At 42.3% G+C, this 19,690-nt stretch overlaps 1 protein-coding gene across 11 annotated transcripts in view; it reads left to right on the top strand.

Annotated features, from left to right (window-relative positions):
• The window catches only part of LRRC56 (leucine rich repeat containing 56), a 94,830-nt gene that overhangs the window by 6,711 nt on the left and 68,429 nt on the right, over window positions 1-19,690 (top strand). For 3 of the 11 annotated variants that reach the window (XM_064657676.1, XM_064657675.1, XM_064657677.1), the window contains exons 1-2: window positions 13,764-13,867; window positions 15,203-15,351. The gene's annotated coding sequence lies outside the window, so the exon portion shown is untranslated. Of the gene's footprint in view, window positions 1-1,276; window positions 1,390-9,658; window positions 12,210-13,763; window positions 13,868-13,942; window positions 13,964-15,202; window positions 15,352-19,690 lie in introns of those variants that run through there. The other 8 variants (XM_064657670.1, XM_064657669.1, XM_064657668.1 and 5 more) reach the window with 8 other exon arrangements.

Genomic DNA, 19,690 nt, shown 5'->3' with positions numbered 1-19,690 from the left:
GTGTCATTTCTGCGTTCACTGATGCGCAACAGATTTATCTTGTAGTTCAAGGCCTCTCTGTACCAGATGAGTTTTTACTGACATCTCAGACTATCCCACATGTTCTCCTGGAGAAGACACTAAGATTATTCATAGTCTTTTTTTAAATAGTCTTCTTACTTCTTCATAAGCTAATGCTGATTTTCTTCCCCTCAGCATCAAAGAACAATTGCTAACTACATCTGTTTCTTGCAGAAATTTCAAAGCAGTGTTACGCAGCATGATTCAGGCATGCACACATGGTAGAAGCAGATAGAATTAAAGACATTTGTCTTTATCCAGTTAAACTACTGGTTCCTTTTCCTTTGATTGCTTTTTAATGTACTGGCTGCACACTGTCTCTGCCATGCAGCCCTCCGTCTCATCATCAAACTCATGCTGCTGAGCTTTTTCTTCTCTTCTATCAAGTCCTTCCCTAAATTCTGATTTTAATTCTGTGAGGAGCTGCCCTCCACCTTGGTTCCTACCTATGTGACCAAGTAAAGCTGATGCAAAGCAGTACTCACATAGAATGCAGCTACCTAGTTGACTGGAGAGGAGGATGGAATGCAGCATTCCCAGCATCTCTCTGCTTCTTGGTGCTCTGGACACTCCAGTGTACACTCTACTCCTGTATACCTTAGTAAAGCCAGTTTATCTGTTCCCTTCCCATTACAGACATCTGTTTTCCTCTGTGGCAGCCTCTTCCTGATGCTCCTGGGGAGTGTTTTCAGCTCCTCCTTCGTCCCTTTCTGTGACTACCTCAAATATGCACTGCTGCAGTAACAGAGTCCATTGGTGACCTCAGCCTTCATGTTATTTATAGCAAAGGTAGACTCTCCTTCAGTACAGCTGCATCAGTATAGCTCAGACAGTCATCAGAGCTAGAGATTCTGAGTTACACAGCTCCCTGTGAGCTTATGATGGTAGTGGTATTGCCACATCAAGTGAGATTCATGTGAGATATTGGAAGGTCTCCTTAGCAGTAAGGCTATGCTCTTGTGTCACTATCCAGTTTGGAATAGTGAGAGACCCCTAGTAAAAGTGAGAGCATAGCCCTCCCACACAAATGCCTTCAAGAGCAACACAGGGTTAGAAATTGTCCCTTCAGTCAGTGAGGTGACATAGTTGATCTCTCTAGAGTATTTCTACACCTATTTCACACAGATTCTCTTTTTGCTGGCAGCTACCCCCTTCCTTATTAAAGCACTTTCCCGCAATGAAGCCACAGCATCTTTTTTTTTTTGTGTGTGTGCAGTTTGGTCATCCCCTTTCTTCTGGTGCTTCTCCATCAGGGAAGGTGAAAGGCAGAAGAGGACCTACAGTCACTTGCATTGTGAAGGACTGGTGTGGGCCACTGCATGTTTCGAGGTAACTTGTCATGTGTTTGCGAGCTGAGCAGTGATGTGTGTGTGTGTGTGTGTGTGTGTGTGTGTGTGTGTGTGGATGTGTGTGTGTGTGTTCAAATCACTCAGATACTCTCTGAGGGCTTTCAGAAGTCAGACGTCCTGCAAGCTTCCTAAGCTGAGATGCCCAAAGCAACATGTTGCAAATTTCTTCCCTGGCTTCAGACTCATGACTTTGCCTTTTCCACTTACAGTCAGCGGACTTCAGTTGGGGAAATACTGAGGCTAACGTACCAAAACACTGATCCTAAATGCTACATGAATCCAAGTGATTGATGGAATTTCAGCCATTAACTGTAAAAACATGAGTAAGCTTATGTTAATCTACAGATGTTGTATTAGCACTGAGCGATTTCCCAGTCCTCATTAGCAATACGCTTTGATAGGGATAGAAGGTGTTAGCTATAGTTTCCCTTCAGTGAGCTGTTTAATCATTGGAGCTTACTGGCAGTGGGATTTGGGGGACTTATGTGATCACAAAGTGAATTAGGAGTAAAACAGTACCCTCTCTCTATGTTCTCTGGAATAGTGCACTGGGGAGGGAATGGGTTCAGAGCTACTCTGTTCCCCCATTTAAGTGGCACTGGTGTGCTCCAGTAAGGACTAAGCAAGAAGCTACTGCCTCCTTAGCCAAGATCTTCCTGGTTTTCAGGAGCACGCTTAGACCAGCACTCCTGCAGAGATCAGCACATGCTGGTGAACTTGCTATAGCATGTTTAGCCACATATTCTTGTTGGCTTACTAAGATCTGATCCAAAGCTTACTGCAGATACAGCAAAGATTCATGTACTTCTTCAGTGGTCTTTGGGCTACTCTGGGAGGCAAAAATACAACTGTGATAGATACATGGGTGAGTGAACTCTACATTACCATCACATTTCACTCTGAAGAGATGGCAAAAGAGGTTCTGCAGCCCAACCTTGTGCATCCCAGAGCAGTAAAAGCAACATGAATCCTACTTAATAAGTAATTTGAAAGCACTTTCTGGTTTGTGAATCATCTGCATCCCAGCCTTTCTGAGACTCTTGGGTAATGAGACAAGAACAGTGCAGCTTCTGTAGTTATTTCTACCTGCTCACAGGGCTGCCAACCTGCTCTGGACCTAATTTTGAGCTGTTATTTTAAAAAGCTCTCTGCCACTAAGCAGTTCTCATCTAGAGATCTCAGACATGAAGTAATCCTCCCAGCTTTTCTAGAAAAAAGCCAACTACCATTAAACCTGTTTTACAGGTGGGTAAGCTGTGCTTCAGTCTGCCTGAGATCACAAAACGTTATTTAGGGCCAAACTGCCTGGGCTGACACATTCCTGCAGCAAGGATGACCGCCTAGGAGGAATACTAACCTCCTTCATTAGAGGAAAAGAGTGCCCAGGCAGAGGGAGGGCTGGCTGCACAGCCTCTGTTTATGTACATGCTTTGCACATGACTATGAAGCAAATAAACCTCACTGGCAGTGTGGCTTGAGTCCAGGTGTCCCCTGGATGGAGACGCAAGCAGAGTAAACTGAAACGCCATGCTTGGCTCTTTGTGCTGAGCCATCCAGCAGGTGGGAATGTAAAGCTCCACCTGATTGCTTATGCCTGAGTCACCTCCTTTAGCATTTGTTATTTCCTAGTATGTTAGCATGCTGCCTGCTGGATAATAAATTACTTCATTCGCTGCAGTAGTGAGGACATGATTAAAAATTAACCCTGGGAAATGATCCTGCATATCTTTTTCAGTCAGAGTCAGACAAGGGGGAATAGGAGAGGAATACTGTTGAAATCTGATTTGCAGAAAAGGTGAGTGGTGAGCTTTTGGTAATGGGGATGGCTCAGGCTTTAGTTTAATCACTGCAGTTGTAGGCAATCAATGATCAAAATTCAGAGGGCTTAAGGCACTTGGTAAAGGTAAAAGCTATGCGAGTAGTAAAGGCTCAGGCATATTGCAGAGGAGGTCAAAGAATGGGATTAATGGGGATTGCTATTTTCTGTTTGCAGAAAAAAATTAATTTATCACATGGATGTTATTACCACATGTAATGAATGGAACAGGATCTGTAGATGAAAAACTCTTCAGTTTTGGTTTATGTGTTGCGCCCTTTTCTCAGTATCACACTTAAAATCCATACCCTATCTATAGTAGCATGCAGAGTTTATTTCCAGAAGTGAAGGGTTTGCATTAAATATCTGAGGAAATAGAACAACTGACAGACAGATATTTCATTTTCTTGGCTTCTCTTGCCTCCAGCACCCACACAGTATCCATCAAATTGTCTCGAGTCAAACCCTCACAGGCTGCATTTGAAGCTTGGGCAAGGAGCCAGGCAGGCTTAGAGAGCAAAGACCTTTCTGTCCGCACGCACTTACCCCTGTCTGTTTGCTGCAGTCCAGAGCAGGGGAGCTCAGCTTTAGGCTCAACAAAAAATACCTCCTTACTCCCTTTGCATTGTTCTAAGAAAGGGATTTGATCTGAAGCCTGCAGACGCTCATATTAATGATCCCATTGTTGACACAAAAATTGCACCTTGTTCTGAGACGTCATTCAGCTGGCTTTGGTACAGCAGCAAGCAGCACGTCCCATCCCAAGCCCACAGTTCCTCAGGGATGTTCCAGGCCCCTGGGCTGCTCCATTCGTAGATGGTTGGTACCTATAGATAGAGTGGATGGTAACATAAGCTGTAATGCCAGGTGCAGTGACTATGCAGGCAGATTTGCCCTCTGGCTGGCATGCTTTTTTCCAGAAGCATATAATAGCTGTTGATTTCAGAAGCCAGACTGTGATATGACAGCACCTATGAAAGAGCCAAGCTGAGGTCTGCATGTTTGTACTGAGTCACCTGCCCATCTCCATGTGGCAGAGGTATTTTAAAATGTCAGGCTTAAGCAGATATTATGCTGCAGCAGAGAAGATATAAAGTACCTTCATAAACAGTTTTATGAAATTGCTAGATGAAAGGTACTCAGGTATTGCTGTGTTCAAGATGGAGACATTTCCTACTCTAAGATCTTTCCTTACCTGTGGCATTTCAGGGATCATAGTTGAAATATTCCTCAGCCTAATTCCTGCTTTTAATTTATGTTCTCTCCTTTCTCTCTCCATCCAGACAGAGCTTTGTCATTAGCCCTAGTACCTGGCTATCTTGATCAGCTATCAGAGCCCCCAAGTCTTCTGTCGATTCTGCTCCCTGGTCCTGTCCATTACACTGATGAGGAGTGTGCCTTCAGAAGAAGCAGCACTGGTTCCCATGTATCTGGGAGTTGGCCATGCACCATGCCACACAGCAGGAAGGCTTCCAGACTTAGCAGCAGGGTAGGGTGGTCACAGGGACCTGTGTTCCTCAGCAGTTGTTTGTCTAACATCTTGGTTAAAAGTTGGGCATATCAGAAAGTTGTGCTTAGAGTGCTAGGATACTCCTTGAACATATTTCCTAGATAGCTGTTGTATAAGCAGTGAGGAAGCAATTCAAGCGTGCGATCACAAACAAGAAGGTACGTGGTATGGTAGTGATGTGGGAACTGCCCTTGCTGGGATGTTGACTGTGGAACAAACAGGGTTTGTTCCGTGTTTCAAGATCTTGTACTCATCACATGCAGCAGTCAACAGTTTCACTGAACTCTTGCTGCAGCCAAGCATGCTGCTGGAACAAGGATTGTATATTAATGGTCACTGACCAGGCGTTATCACAATGGTTGTTGTCAACACAACACTGCTTTATAAGTATGGTCTTTGCAGAGGTTTTGGAAAGCCCAATAGCTTAGAGTTAGTTTGGCACCTCTTTGTAGGCTACCTAGCGGATATGGTTTGAAATCCCTTCCTTGACTTCAATAGGTTTGAGATCACACCCATGGTTTGGTTATTTATTTATTTATTTCCCCACCCGCCCACCTGCACCCAGATCTCTGTATTTCACTCTCCAGGTTGCCAAGGGCTGTGTGTCTTGCTTCTGTATTGTAAGGCAAGTATGTCAAGGAAGAAAGAAGTGACCCATGCAAACAGCTGTAGGCAGCTGCTTGCTGTTCAGTTCTCTAGAAAAGGAAGTTGTGAACTACACCTGGAAAATCTGCCTTCCACAAAACAGGAGTTAACCAGTAAACAGTGAATATATAGTTGAGTGCTAGACACTTATGTTTCCACTGACTTCTAAGGAGGATGAGAAGGAAATGTATTTTTAACACCAGCTTAACTTGTAACCTGATTTGTTACTGCACAGAGTAATCAACTGGTAACTTAGCTGCCTGTGTTTGGTACCCAAGATTACTGGGAACGGTCTTTAATGAATGTCCCTGTGTTAGTACATCCCGAGCAAGGTATAGGGAGTGATCAGTGCAGGACAGGACAGGGGAGGCTTGTGTGTATCCAAGGAAGACAGGTTCCGACAGTGGTGATGTGTCAGGAGTGGTTGTGGGGGAAACACATTTTGTCACATTGCTTGGTAGTATTTTAGACATAAGCATCTACATTGGCCTCTGCTACAAAATAGCAGGAGCCAAACACTGTGCAGAGTTGAGTCATTTTAATGCCAGTGCAATGGATGAACTTCTGCTCATCCCACCGAAGCAATATTTTTTAATTGATCAAGCCTCTGCAACCCATCATATTAGAAAAGCCCAGGTGCAAATCCAGCACTGGTTTTGCCACCTTTATGTTTTCCAAAAGTTCAGATCCAAATTGAAACAGAGATTGTCAAAGATCCATTTCCATTGCTAAGAATGGTAGGTGAGTCTGGGAATGAAAGGTCTGCTCAGACTATAGGAAGTGGATGAAGGTGAGTCACAGTACTACAGGAGCATCATGACTCCTATAGATAACAGTAGTTTGTGGTCAAAGGAGGATTCCTATTCTGAATTTCTGTCTTCTGCTGAAGGGATTTGCTCAGCCAAACGCACACCATGCAGTTCTGGCACTAGGAGTTTCTATTAAGCCACTATAAGGGTTTACCCCAGGGTCTCTTCTAAGATGTTACAAGAAAAGAGGATACTAGGATGGAGTGCTGAGCCAAAGGTGCAAGCATACAGTGATACAGTGTGGGTTTTCATGGCCAAAGGGCTGGCCTACAAGCACAGCTGGAGTCCCTGGTAGAAAACAACATGCCATGTTCGCTGCCATGTGCCATCACCGGCCAGTGGGGCTGCTGACAGATCCAGCCTTGAAAACAACCTGTCAAGCAAGGCATTTGAGGTAGGTGTGAGATTCGTGTGCCCTGGGATGTGTTTTATAGTTTTTAATACTTGTAAACACTACCTGAGCATCTGTCTGGGACTCAGCCAGCATGCTGAGTTAGGTAATAGAGCTGAATTTTACTGAAACTTCTAGACAGTGCATAAAATGTACAGAAGTGTACCAATAATCCATCTCTTCTTATCACTAACCTAACTTAGCTGCTGGAACGTAAGTACATAGTCCTTTTTCTAAGCACGCATTATTCAAATTCAGAGCCAGGACTGTAAAGAGAGTATTAGGAAATCAGGTCTCTCCTGTCATTTGAGCGAAACTTACTTCCCTCTCTGTGAGGATAGGATTCCTTCCAGTAGTCTAGAGGAAGTTACACATGACAATGACCCAAATACAGGTGAATCCCAAGGCTTTCTGAAGAGGCTATTCATGGAATAGCCCCTTACATGAGCCCCTTCCATTTTAAGGAAAATCCAGTACAGTACAGTAGTGTGTTGCATCACTTTTCATTCCTGTATAGTATTTGCGGAACTCAACTCCACACTGCCTGCAGCAGAAGCAGATGTGTAGGGTCAAGGGTTCCTTTGACAGAGCAGATAGGACCATTTTTGCCTTTTCTTAGTTTGTTCACTGATGCTGAGCCAGAAGTGAGCACAAATCACCTAGTATACCATGGAGCTGAAACACCCCTGGGAGCGTTGGGAGTGCATAAGGCACTTAAGGCATAAGGAGCACTTTGGCTCTTAGCATGTTAAGACAGAGAGCCATGTCTTCTAAGCTATTAATACTGGCCCTAGGACTACATGGCTGTGCACAGGGATGCAGTGGGTTTGCAGTGTTTGTTCCAGTCTTCAGAACTGCCTGACCTCTTATCTACCTGCTGATCTCCTCCCTCCACCACTGCAGACTGCACTCCAGCCACCTTATTCCTCTCCTGTTGGACAGGGATTTGTGAAGGACTTTTGCCAGAGCTGTTGTCTGTAGCGTGGCTCACAGCAGTGCTGTTGCTGTGATGGCTGAAAGCCTTGGTGTACATGAGTTGCATTCAGAGTAAGCTTTGAACTGTGCAAAGTATATGCAAACTAGTGGTGTAATAGCATGCAAACTGGTGCTTTGACCTGATTAATTTTTTTAAAGCCCCAATTTCTCCACTGCTTCACATCATATCTTGCCATTTACACTGATGGGAAGTGAAAATAAATAGATCCCTTTCTGATTTGGAAACATTTTGTTGTGGCTTTGCATTGGCACAAAAGCAAGTACACATTGGAAAGCTGTTGGTTCCCCTGTCTGAAGACAACTAGATGAATTTAACAGCTGGATGAATTTAAAAGCTTGGTTGTAAAAACAGACCTAAAAAGCATAGTGGGGCCACAGGTTCCTTTACACTGCAACAAGTGATGTAAAGAATAAGTGATGCTCCTGAAAAACTGTGGACAAGGTCATTGAACCTTAATTCCTTTCTAACATCAATTTATTTTCCTCTTAGTTTATTGTCAAAAACAAACTTGTAACTCAATCATTGACTATGGAATTCATCCCAGAAGAAATGCAAGGACCACCAACAATGTGGACCAGGTGTGGGTTATAAATAGCATCATCAAGAGATCTTCTGTGTCCCAGGGGCACTAGTCCCATAGCCAACGCTCTTCCTTTTATATTTTTCTTTTAATCCTGCCATTTTTAAGACCTCTCAGCAAGACCTTCTCCTACAGAGGATTTCTACCACACCAAGCACTGTAATGCCCCTAGACTGAATGAAACCCCTGTAGTAGTACGATGGTTGTAACAATGTCAGGTTTTGTACCTACCAATTCTTTAGTAAAAATTACCATCTGGCAGCTGTAGAGCAACTTTGGACTTGTCCCATACAGTAGGACAGGATACCAGACCCTGGAAAAGCAGATGTGTGCAGATAGCATCCTTGTGCTTTCCAAAACCAGGAAATAGTTTGACCCAAAAGAAACTGAGAAAGATAGAGGGCCTTGAACAGAGACACAAAACAGTAATAATTTATACACGGGCATTTCAAGTTACCGTTGATTCATCTTGAGTCAGGAATGATAAAAAAAAGGGAGTGCAAACATATTTTTCTGGCTCTCAATATTTTTTTCAGGCAAGAAAGCTTTTGTTTCCTTTTTCCTGTAAAAATGGGAAGGGAGAAAAGTCTTACATTTATTTATTTATTTATTTATTTACAACTTTTCATTAAAATTAAGACAGAATTAGGAAATAAGCCCTTATGGACTTAGGAAATTCTGGTTCAGTGGCTCAAATATTAATATAGTGCCCTATCTCACCTTTACTACCTCATGTCTTTCATCCCAATCAATCATCTTGACTGCACAGTAATGCAGCTACTTCTGAGTAGAATCACTTGGTCATGAACCAAAGCCTGCTTTTCTAAAGCAATGGTACAAAGGAAGGAAAAAGCTCTCTGGTGTGTCATCTGTACCTGCTATTGCTTGAAAGTAAGTGGAATTCCATCAGAGTTCTTCTCTCCCAGCAGAGCTGAATTAGGGCTTAAGCTAATGAGATATCCCAACACAACTGAAGCCTGTCTTAAGCTTACCTTTTCTCTAAGAGACTCTTCACCATGAGAAGGTGCCATTTGCTGGTTTTATTGCCTTTTAGTACCCCAAAAATCTACTGAGCCAAGAAAAGTGTTCATTTTCCTTGAGTGAGCATACAACAGTGAGAGGAGACAGGTTCTGTCACTCAGCACGTAGCTCAAGACCCCTGAAGTGCATGGTCAGATCCCCAGATGTCACACATGGTTTCTGTGCGACTTTGGTGACAGAAGCAAGGGCAAAGTAAAACTATGATCACCCATCTTTCAGTGTGAGTTAGAATACTCTATAAAAACTGCTAGCAAAAGTTTTTACAGGTCTAGTTCAGCTTGAAAAGATACTGCTTTGTACAAAATGCCATATGTTGCCTGATGAAGATTTCCTTTCTGATTGCAGTTTATGAATGCACATAAGCCTGTGAAAAGGAGCAAAAACAAATGGCCAGATTCATTGAGTCAGAGAAGATGTTTTTTTAACTGGGTTCTCTCATTGCCCTTTCTTTCCATGCCAGGTGCAGTGACAGCAAAATAAATTCAATTCGCAGACTCCTGTCATCCTCCGGATCTTTGGATCAGTTGTTATTCCCTCCCAGCCTCATTCATCGATGCTAAGGATGAAGTTCTAAACACTTGCTGTGGTTGAAACTGTTCTTACATCATCTCCTGCACAGAGTGACTTCACTCACATGAAATCATGAAGTTAATGCCACAGTCGAGACTTCAAAGCTCTTTCTGCTGACCTGAGCTGATTTTTTTTTTTTTTAATACTATGGTAGTTGTTGGTTCTTAACTGAGAGAAGAATTGCCAAAGTAGTGAGTGTTCTCCTTATTGTGTAATACAAGAAGATGGGAGAATTTTCCAGCAGAGCTGCAGTCTGGATGGGGGTGGCAGTGCCATAGTATGAATTCTCCACTTAATCTCAAATTAGTTTTGATTTTTGTCTTGTTGTATAAAATGGGGATGAATAGCCTTGATCTGTATTATCTACTCGAACTAGATAACCTTTAAAAGGTCCCTTCCAACTCAAACTATTCTATGATTCTATGAATTTGGTAGTTGTGCTGGAAAAGGGATTCTCACAAGACAAAAAGTGATTACAGAGCTGGCTAATGGGGGTGAGAGATCATGCTGCAAGGACAACTGTCAGGCAAAAAGATAGTTTGTAGTGGAGGTTCTTATGGACAATACTAATTTTAATTTCTGTTAGCGCCATTTGGAAAAGACAGAAGCATGCTAGTAACATTTGCTAATTACTAAGGGATGTCATCAAAGCAAGATAGGAAGAAGGGGATGGGGTAATAGGAATTGAATAAAATGAAGTGGTACACAGTGCAGGGTCACATACTTACAAAACCTTTTACTACAGTGGGAACTTCCATTCCATTTGCCTTTACAATCAGGGAGGACAAAGAAAGAGAGGAACCCCATCTTAATAGTCAGTGATTATGAGCAACCAGTTTGATATGAACTTGATAACGTGACCCCAGGATATACCAAAAAAAATTGAGCCTTCTTTAATGACAAGAAATTTTGAGCTTGGTTTGTATGACTCCGCAAAAGAAGTGTTGAGAGGAGATGACAGTGGGCCCTATAAATATATCAAACATCGGAGAGGAAGAGTTATTTTAAGGTGAAAAATAATATGGCAGGAGAATGAGTAGGTATAGTTTGGCAATAAATAACTTTAGCCTATAAATTAGAAGGTCTGTAGTCTTCAGAGAGAGGCTTTGGACCAGTCTTTCAGAATAAGGAGGAAGACACTGACAGGTATCTAAATGACTCTGATGTGGTTACCTGCAATAGCAGAAAACTATTTCCTCTGACCAGAAAGTCCTTTCTGCTTCTGTGTTTCTGGGCTGTAGTACAGTGGGATTCCTAAATGTTAATAATGCAAGTAGCAACAGCGATTAGCTATTAATGCAAGTAGCAACAGCGATTAGCTACTAATTAATAATATTAATTAGAGACTGGGTTGACTGGATGTTGCCAGTGACTGGATAAAACCAGAAGGACGGACAAATCTCTTCTTTGTAAGATAAGACACCCAAAGGAAAGAGTGCTCATCCAGGCTCGGTTTCAGAGAAGGCTTTACCCAATTCCTGTTCATTTGGGTAGCACCGATATAATTAATTCAGACTAACCCATTTTATGGAGTTCCTATGATGGTGAGACCAGAATTGAGTCCAACATCTCCAAATAGGTTCAGAGTGTGCTAATTGTCAATATCAAGATTTTAAAATTTTAAACATTTCTTGGCAAAACCGAAACATAACTTTTCTTTCCTATAAAGCTTCATAAATGTGCAGTGTGATTCCTGGATAGAGATCACATCGGCTCCACAGTAATTAATTTACAGGTTTCTCACTGACCTTAGCTCAGCTCTGGGAATCATGCCAGCACAATTACAGTAACTCTGAACAGGACAGACATAAAGCTTCTGTATCTACCCTGAAATTGTGCCACGTTTTTCTCTTGCTCAGTGATGGAAAGATGCATTTCTTCTTTGATTGGTTTCAAGTAGTTCAGGCAGCATTGGCTATAACAAGATTATCTCCAGCAAAGCAGGGAAAAGAAGAAAACCACCATGCAGACGTGTGCATACACAATACATGTACTCTGTAGATAATCTTTGGGAAGTGTATCCCAAGAAGCAGTGTGTTGAGAAAGCGTGTCAAGGTGACTTGAGCTAGTTACCTAGAAAATAAATGTCATAGCTGGGAATAAAATTCAAGGGGCAGATGCGTGATTCAGTATTGTTTTCAATGAATCACACTACCTTCCTGGAGCACGTCAAGGCCCATTGCCTTCCTTCCTGTGAAGATGGGCAGCTGGATTGCAATGACACCAGGTGGAGCTGAGTGCATTCATCACCTTGGAAAATCAGGCCCCTCGTGGTTTTCTCTGATGTTAATTGACCGTCGGACCCTGCAAGAGGGGAGTCAACACATTTCCTGGCCTATGGTCTAAGTGTTTTCCAAATGCTAGAGTAAATTTAATGTTGTTGCAGAGGAAATGCCGACGCAATCCACCAGCAGCTGCTACTCTCCAACATCCTCACAAAGGTACAGTATATACCAGAGGTGTGAGGGGGTGAGTGCATGCAACTAGGGTATGCAAAACCCCAACCTCTTCTAAATGGCAGGCAGGACTCTGTGTATTCCCTCCAGAACTCGTACCTTCCTGCCCTCAAGAGAAACTCTGCTAAGGGCTTCTTCCTAGAAAATGCTGGGTACCATCCCGAATGTAAGCCCCTGAAAAAGCAGGCTTTTGATGTGGGACCACTGAGGGTATAATCTCATTTTCCTAGGTCCCTGATTTATGAATCCTATATCTAAATGTGGAAATGTGGATTTCTTCTAAGTGCAGGTGAGAATGGTAAGAGCAATGTTCTGAATAAATATATTGTGGTGAGTCTAAAAGATCAGGTGATGCCTGTGTTCAAACAGGCAAATTTAATTTATGGACAGATGAGTCTCAATGATTAAATTAACCTGGTTTAATGAATTACTGCCTCTCAGTGGAGCTGTGAAAACTGACTGCATTGTGCTTTAGTCCCTTGCTTTTTAAAATAAATTATATTAAGGGAAAGCAAACATGTTTGTTTTAGAGTGGAAAGGCTATTAACATGGTCAGTTCAGATGGCTCTGCATGTGCATGGTAACTCATTAAACCACAGGAAGGTAATCCTGAACTCTGAATTTCTGATGTCCCAGAAAATTTCCCCCAGAAATTAGTAAGTACTTTTTTCAAAGCCGGATTGGATGGGGCATTGAGCAACTTGGTCTAGAAGGAGGTGTCCCTCCCCATGGCAAGAGTGTTGGAACTAGATGATTTTTAAGGTTTCTTCCAACCCAGGCCATTCTATGATTCAATTCATGTTGAGGTTGAATAGTGAAAAAGGAATATGATGATGCTGTGGCAATCTCCAACCAGGAGATGGTGAAGGGTGAAAGAATAGCACATTGCTGCTCATGGAGCTGCACTGGGGTTGCACTCCTCCACTGACAGATGTTTGATCATGTCACCAATAAAAGTTGAACCACGTCCCGTTGGATCCAGATTATGATAAACTTAATTCTTAAGTGTCTAATCTGGTGTCAACTCTGGTCTGGAAATGTAATCTTTTAATCTGTTTGTTTCTTAGGGTTTTTTTAAATGCAAAATACTTTGGTGAAACCAGCCTTGTTACACACCACAAGCTGTATTTTTCGGTCCTCAACACACTGCAGGCATGTGGAATCACATTTGTGCATAGTGGTGTCATTAGTTATTCATCGGACAGCAAAGGTTTCGGATGTTGTTGGGAACAGAGATGTCCCCAACCCCTCCTACCGTCACACTGACTCCTGCAGCCGTGTGATCACCTGCCACCCAAATCCCACACAAGGTCCTGCTGCATTTCCCGTCCCGTGAAAATGGGATGCCGTGCCCAGCCCTTCTCTGCCCACTTTGCTCCCGCTGTTTGCATGTCCACTCTTCCCCCTGCAAGCACCCTGCTCTGCTAGTCCCAGCCGGGAAGCGTTCGTGCCTCGGAAGGATGCCCTTGCTCCATTCCGGCTCCTCTCCCGGGAGCGGGCGGGGCCGGCGGCGATGGGGAGGATGGATGGGCGGAGCCGGGGGCCGGTCCCTGTGCCGGGGCCGCGGGCGTTGCCGGGCGACGGGCGGCGCTCCCGTTGTCTCCCTCCTGCCCTCTCCCTTCTCCCCGCGGCCCAGCCGACAGGTAGGAGCCGGCCCGGCCCCGCCACCAGGAGGCAGGCCCGTGTGGAGGGGTCGTGCTTCTAGCCCGTGGGACGGAGGGAGCAGTGGGAGCCCGGAGGTGTCTGGGGTCGTGTGGTGGGCGTGGGGACTGGAGTAACGTGGAGTCCGGCTTACCCTCCTTACCCAGGGCTTGTGCAGCTGGTTTTAGGGGCGTTAACAAAGGCCGTTGTGGTGACCACGGTGAGCACTGCGGGACTTACTGGCTAGTGTGCGACGAGCTGGCTGGAGCAGGACACGCTGGCTGGTGTGGGACACCTCCAGTGCATCCCAGGGCTTGAAGACCCCACCAAAGCATGTGCATCACTGTAGCAATCCAGCCTATGCACGGGTGGAAAGCATCTGAGGGCTGAGACCGAAAGTCTCTGTTTATGTCAGTGTTGGCAATAAATCTGGTTTAACAGCACGTTTAAATTTTATGTTTTGGTGGAGCTCTGAGGAGAAAAAAGTTGATGAATAAATAGTCCTCGGCAGCAGGTGCAAGTTTTAGAGGGTATCCCCAGGTATTTTGTGCTGAGAGAATGTGGCTCCTCTGTGTTGCCTCCTCAACTTCTCTTGAAGGGCTGAAGAGACTTTACAGTGCCGAGCTTACAGGCTTTAAGTTTTGTTTAACTTCTTGCAGAAAGGGCTAGGTGTGGTCCTTGACCAGCCCTCTGTGGTACGAGGATGTTTTGGGGATGTACCTGCTGTCAGCAAGACTCATATTGCCTACTCATAGTTTTTAGCAGACAGTAATTAGTTAATTGTATATCTTCAGCTCTCCCTGTGGCCTGTATGTGAGGCCTGTGCTATCCTTGCTCTGCACCTGTCTTCTGTAGTTGTTGAATCCTGATAATGATTTTCATGCTTGCCTACTATTTTCCTTTCGGACTGCTTTTACAAGCCAATGTTTTCTGACAGTGAAATATATTAAATGTCGACTTTAACCTTTTATCCCATGCTACCCCAATGGCAATGTTTTCTCTAACACACATTCAACTTACTTCTACCACCTAGGAAATGACTGTTCTTTTTGTTCAGTAAATAACTTTTTTTTTTCTTCAAATATGTAGATTCTGCCATATCAAATCCCTCACCTTTTCGTGATCTGCTTGGGAACTGTATTCAGTTATACTTTCATTAAGCTCTTCTAGGCTCTACTACTTCATGTCCTGTTATACGTTTAAGCCCTTTTGAGTGTGGACTTCTGCTGCTACAGTGGACAAAATACTTTTTGTTATTAATTGTGAAATGCTCAGAATCTCTTGGGTTTGTTTTAGTTTTATTCTCTTGAAGATTGTATTCTTAACTGTTGTTTTAGCAGGACATGGAGCAGTTAAATAACAAATTGCACTATGAGCACCTGTAATTCAAGATAAATGGAGATGAACGGCTGGGACAGCTAAATTAAGATGTCTGTAGAAGGGGGATGGGAAATGATGCAGAACACCAGTGGCACTGGAAGAAAAGGTAAAATAATTTCAAATGTGCAAATTACTGAAAATGTTTCAGAACTTTTTTTTAAAATACTCTCCCATTTAATTTTATTACTTTGGATCATGTTATTTTGTCTGGTTTTGAGTTTGCCTGAAGGAACTTGGATTAAAAATGCAGCATTCAGGCATGTCAGATCTCAGAGTTGCTGTCATTAACAGGTTTTGTTTTGGGGATGGCACTGAGTTTTTTTCTGATCTTTGTGTTCTTTCTCTTGACTTTAACACTGAGAATTACAAGGCTTCTCTGGGTCTGACCTCTCAAGGCACTGATATATGGATGCATCCGCCTATGGGCAGCTCAGTTTGTTGGTCATACGCTACTATCAGTAAAAGAGAGAACAGGCTCTGCCCATGGCCTGGCCTGCCATCAGCCTGTTCTTACACAGTTCAAGGGACCTGATCCTATATAAAAGCAGGATTCAGATTATATGTGAGACCAGATGCAAGTTTAACAGTGGACTGGAGTGATATTACTATGTATGATTATGATGGTGCATGTGCTTTTCAAACTGAAGTTCCTCGGGGGAAACAGCTAAAGAAATCACATTTATTCCCAAAGTTTGAAGTAGTATAAAAGTTAGTGCTGCAAAATAGTAACATTATGTGATATGCCGTAAATTTGGGATTGCTACATTTGTCACTAATGGGAATGGCGTAATATTTATTTATGAGGAATTATGAAGAGGTTATTTTTTAAATCAGAAAATTCATGAGCTTTTCACAGAAATTAATTATTTAGGTACATCTGCATAACTTTAATTTGCTGGTAAAATTATTAGTGTTTTTATACCTTCTACAGATTCACATGTGGGCTTGAAAAAGGATTGGAACCAAACTTATATTAGTAAGGCCACAAGTACTTGCTATAATACAAATCAAAAGACCAGATTTGCCATGGCAGACATAATAAATACTAATGTATCTGTATTAAAAGGAAAAGATTGTAGACCCTGGCTGGTTCAAAGAAGCATTATCTGATATTTTAAAAAAAATTTCAGAAAGCGTGCATTCCTTTGACTGTAGCTTCTAAAATCAGGAAGCAGTATTTGAAGTATAAAAAACCCCTGGCTGTTTATTTTACATTTTTTGCATCTTAAGTTTTAATTTTTATAATGGAGTTCTAAAACTACTTTGGTTTTCATTTTTTTAATGTTACTAGCATATGTAGTGGTTGGGCGTCGTTTTGCTTTATTTTAATAGAATATCCACCCAAGTTCAAAGTGATGAACGTGAAGAAAAGAAACATATATAGAATGAAGGGCTTTAAGTAACTTATTGTTACTTCAGAAAGAGCATTTAGCTGTTGTGATTGTTCTCTGAAAATATCATCTTGCAGCTGGTCAAATAGACAGTGTTAAAACTTCTGAGTAAAGGAATTGAAAACAGTGGAAAATCAGGTACTGTCTCTGTGGCCACATCTTTCGACTTACGTCCAATACTGATCATCTTGGAGGGTAAATGGCAGAACTGAAATAGATTCCATGAAATACTTCAGATAGAAGAGGAGATGAAAAATGAGATGGAAAAAATGGACAATGGGATGTATCCTCCATAATTCTAACTGCTTTTGACCTAATTTCTAATTTTTGCCTCCACAACAACCTATGCCGGTGTCTTCCACAATTCAAATAAATACAGTGCAAAAATGCACTTTCTCCTTTTTAGAAACTGCTTCCTGATAAAATTTCTGTGTTGTCTTTAGTCATTGGATGACTATTTGTCACGTCTCAACACATGATAAATAATTGCCTCCCTGTATACCTCCCCAGCTGTTGAACACACCACCTTTGGAATTGCGAAGATACTGAGCAGTTGATTGCCAGAAATTACAGCCATATGCTGGGGGAAAGACCTCTTTGGACTACCCCACTTCTGATATTGTTTTTAAAGGATCTATTTCTGACTACAGTAGTTAGTTGGAGATCCGTCTTGACCCAGCAGGACAGTTATAATGCATCTTCATCAGTAACCTAAATTGATTATGCAAGGTCCTTTTCACAGTGAGTTTTCTGCTCTTGCTAAAATTTTGGGAATGTCTATTACTAAATAAGCTCCTGCAGCATCTTCCATTGTTTAGTATTTTTCTACAAGTTCAGCTAAAATCTGTCTCTTTTTATACAATCTGTCCCATGTGAGCAACACATTGGAAATCAGAAACATTGCAGCTGCTCTTCAAATGGCTTTGCAGGGCTTGTAATCTCTTGCTTCAATTAGCTTAATTACCAAACAAAATGGACTGAGAATTGTTTGAGGACAACCAGAGCACGTTGAAACTCAGAAATGCCATATATGATGCATTTCATCCTGCACAGAAGTTTGTATTTCAAAAGGCTCATAAATGTAATGCAACAGTACCTGGAAAAAAAAAGTCCATCTTTACTGTCCTTTTCTTAGCTGGAATCTGGAAATGCTTCCAAATAGTGGATACTTCAAAATCACCACTGGACCAAGAGGTGTGTGTAAGGGACGTGATGAGCATGTGAGGAACAGGTTGGATGCACAGACTGTGAGGGTACAAAATGCCGAGAATTCCTTTGTTGGGGGTCCCTCCCTGGAGGCACCAGCTCGAGCTGGTTTTGCATTGAGTAATTAAATTACTCAAAGTAACCAGACATCTGAGATTCTGCAGTGGGAAACCCAGGGTCGAGGTGGTAAGGAAAACTTGTCTAACTGTGAGTGTGGGGTGTGCAGGGAGTCAAGTGTGGCACCCATCGTGTCACTGGAGCCACCCCTGTGAAGGAGCTTCGGTCCCAGCAGTGAAAGTCTGGGGTGGTGGGAGTGTGACTGACAGAGTGGCTCCTGGATGATCAGACAGGAAGGTTTCCTTAACAATTTGACAGGCTAGCTCCAGAATGATTTGATATAGAGGCATTTCCAGCACATATGATAAAACATTTCTCATTACTCTACAACCTTCTCAGCAGGATCTGGGAAAGTATTATACATGCAATTGTAATTATGCAATTTAATACATGCAATTTGTAGGTATATAAAGAAGAAACAGGTGACATTGAAGTGCATTGCCTTTTTATTTATTACTGCAATGTTTTTAAAGAATATTAGGCATCTTTTATCTCAGCAGGGTTGGCTCAAACCTAGTCTGGGTTTGTAGCATGCATTTTTTCTCTGGGATCACTGCTGCTTTGGGTGACAGCACAGTTTGAACTCAACTCTGTGCATGGGGGTAATACAAAGTCCACAAAGCTCCCAAGAACTTACCCTGAAGACTCTGTGCAACATAGACTCTGTGCAACATAAGTCCTGAAAATTACCTACGATGGTCATGGTAATTGTAGAGCAGGATTTACATGCAGTAGCAGAGGACTGTCATGGGCTCTTACAGCTTGTAAAACCACAAATAAGGAAGGTAAACAAATGAGACAAATCAATGCACTTGCTTTATCTGTAAATTTGGGTGCTCGACCCAAGGCTTTAAATTGACTGAACACTTACAAAAAACTATCCTTGTGAGCATTCAAGTCATTCAGTGTCTTTAATGTCAGTGAATTTTTATTTATATTAAATTGGATATTGATATCTTGATATTTCAGCATTCTCTTAAAAGCTTTTTTTCTTAGTGGGGCACACAACTGGAATATTTATGAATGTTCTTTATGGTGTTTACATGATCCCATGATATTAAAGTAGTATAACTGAAGTAGTTGTTACCTCCTTCTGCTTAACAAAAGCAGAAGATTAGAATCATACTGTCCAGTCATACACTGAAAAGAATTCATGTTAATAACAGGTCAGATGTTTTATTTTTCAGCTTTTTGGAAGTCGCACCTGCTAAAATAGACTGATGTGTTGCGAGATGCTTTATATTACATAAATGTTGCAGGAACTGTTTTTGCCATTATGGGTGGATTATTGTAACAGTAGTTTCCTGGTGACATCATAGTAAATTCCAGCTGCCCAAACAGTTATTTTCCAGAAGAGGTTATCTGCAGTGCACTTGCGCAAAATTACACTTAAAAGGGCCCTCATAGTTCCCTCGGGACTTATAAACCAAACCTTTTGTCAAATCCTCAGTAAACAGAGAATTCTTTGTTTTCATTCTGTGTCTGTGGTAACAGTATGGGCACTACTGTAATTTGTGGTTCTGAATTAAACAAATAAAAACTATATTGTGCAAGACAAGAGAAATGGAAGTCTGCAGTGCAAGCTTCCTGTCATGAAGGGATACATAGCACAGTGCTTCTCAAATGTTTTTTCCTAGAGAACTTTTAGGCTGGTGACATACAGATAAGGGTCCAAAGATTGCGGAACCCCCACTGAAATGGTACCCTCCCTGTCCAGTGAAGGCATGAGTA

This window comes from Pseudopipra pipra, chromosome 6 (assembly GCF_036250125.1).
Source record: "Pseudopipra pipra isolate bDixPip1 chromosome 6, bDixPip1.hap1, whole genome shotgun sequence".
Taxonomy (NCBI): Eukaryota; Metazoa; Chordata; class Aves; order Passeriformes; family Pipridae; genus Pseudopipra; species Pseudopipra pipra.
Note: the sequence above shows the minus strand (reverse complement) of the source record. Positions and strands in the feature narration are given on the sequence as shown.